Source organism: Drosophila guanche, unplaced genomic scaffold (genome assembly GCF_900245975.1).
Source record: "Drosophila guanche unplaced genomic scaffold, DGUA_6, whole genome shotgun sequence".
Taxonomy (NCBI): Eukaryota; Metazoa; Arthropoda; class Insecta; order Diptera; family Drosophilidae; genus Drosophila; species Drosophila guanche.
Genome location: NW_022997729.1, coordinates 1 through 1,517, shown reverse-complemented (window position 1 = coordinate 1,517; position 1,517 = coordinate 1). Strand labels below are relative to the sequence as shown.

General features: G+C 29.8%; 1 long non-coding RNA gene across 3 annotated transcripts; it reads left to right on the top strand.

Annotated features, from left to right (window-relative positions):
* The first annotated feature begins 358 nt into the window (after positions 1-358).
* On the top strand, positions 359-1,361 carry LOC117591729. 3 transcript variants are annotated; one of them, XR_004574462.1, is made up of 4 exons: positions 359-482; positions 683-780; positions 1,068-1,120; positions 1,303-1,361. It is a non-coding gene; the product is annotated as an uncharacterized LOC117591729 (long non-coding RNA). The 3 variants fall into 3 exon arrangements; XR_004574460.1 differs by having other exon boundaries at positions 363-482; positions 1,068-1,116; XR_004574461.1 differs by having other exon boundaries at positions 439-482; positions 687-780; positions 1,068-1,116.
* Positions 1,362-1,517: the final 156 nt, after the last annotated feature.

Sequence of the window (1,517 nt, the reverse complement as noted above, 5' to 3'; positions counted from 1 at the left end):
ATATCTTCGTTCTGATTTTCCGATACAAAAGAATTGATAATTGATAGCATGATGATTTGTTTACGGATTCCCCATCATTTATCTAATAAATGAAAAGTTCCACCCACTGAAACTATATTAGAATACAAAAATTTAATTTGTTGATTTGTTTGATTTCTAATTCTTAGTTTTCTCCTGGTTTTCAGCTACATGTATTATGCCTGGAATCAAAGGATAACGCGAGTCCTATTTCAGGTGGGTACGTTAGATGATAGCCAAAAAAAAACTCAGAAATGATGTTGTTTTTATTTGCTACTCTTGAAAAAGATGATGAAAATTGTCACCTTAGTAACTGATCTGGAAGGAAATAAAAAAAATATTGCTATACAATACTTTTTTAACCAATGTATTTAATATTTTCAATTAAATTCCCCCATTTAGCGCCAAAAACGTGTGCGCATTTCTGAAGACGTTTATCATCTACATTTATGTTTTACTTTCAAGTGAGTAAAAGATTTTTATTTTATACTTGTACAATTGATATTTATATGATGAAACAATTACCCAGCTCGCTTCGATATTCCATGAAGAGAACTGTTCCAAATCCAACCAAATTATACTGCTGATATAAGGCTTTAACAAATTAGTTTTTTGTTCAATGTTTACTTTATTAGATTGCAACACAATACTTTTTTCTTTTCAGAAAGATGGTGGAGAATATTAAATATATGAGTCTACAATATGCTAAGGAAGTCTCTCTGCTGAACTTAGATCTAATGAATTTATTGGAAGTTTAGAGAGGTGTGTATGCTATGCATGTGGTGAGACAACTACCAGTAATATTTGAGCAGGCTACATAGAAACTTATTTTTTGTTTAGAGAATTTAACAAATGAATATCGTAATATCTTCGTTCTGATTTTCCGATACAAAAGAATTGATAATTGATAGCATGATGATTTGTTTACGGATTCCCCATCATTTATCTAATAAATGAAAAGTTCCACCCACTGAAACTATATTAGAATACAAAAATTTAATTTGTTGATTTGTTTGATTTCTAATTCTTAGTTTTCTTCTGGTTTTCAGCTACATGTATTATGCCTGGAATCAAAGGATAACGCGAGTCCTATTTCAGGTGGGTACGTAAGATGATAGCCAAAAAAAAACTCAGAAATGATGTTTTTTTTATTTGCTACTCTTGAAAAAGATGATGAAAATTGTCACCTTAGTAACTGATCTGGAAGGAAATAAAAAAAATATTGCTATACAATACTTTTTTAACCAATGTATTTAATATTTTCAATTAAATTCCCCCATTTAGCGCCAAAAACGTGTGTCGCATTTCTGAAGACGTTTATCATCTACATTTATGTTTTACTTTCAAGTGAGTAAAAGATTTTTATTTTATACTTGTACAATTGATATTTATATGATGAAACAATTACCCAGCTCGCTTCGATATTCCATGAAGAGAACTGTTCCAAATCCAACCAAATTATACTGCTGATATAAGGCTTTAACAAATTAGTTTTTTGT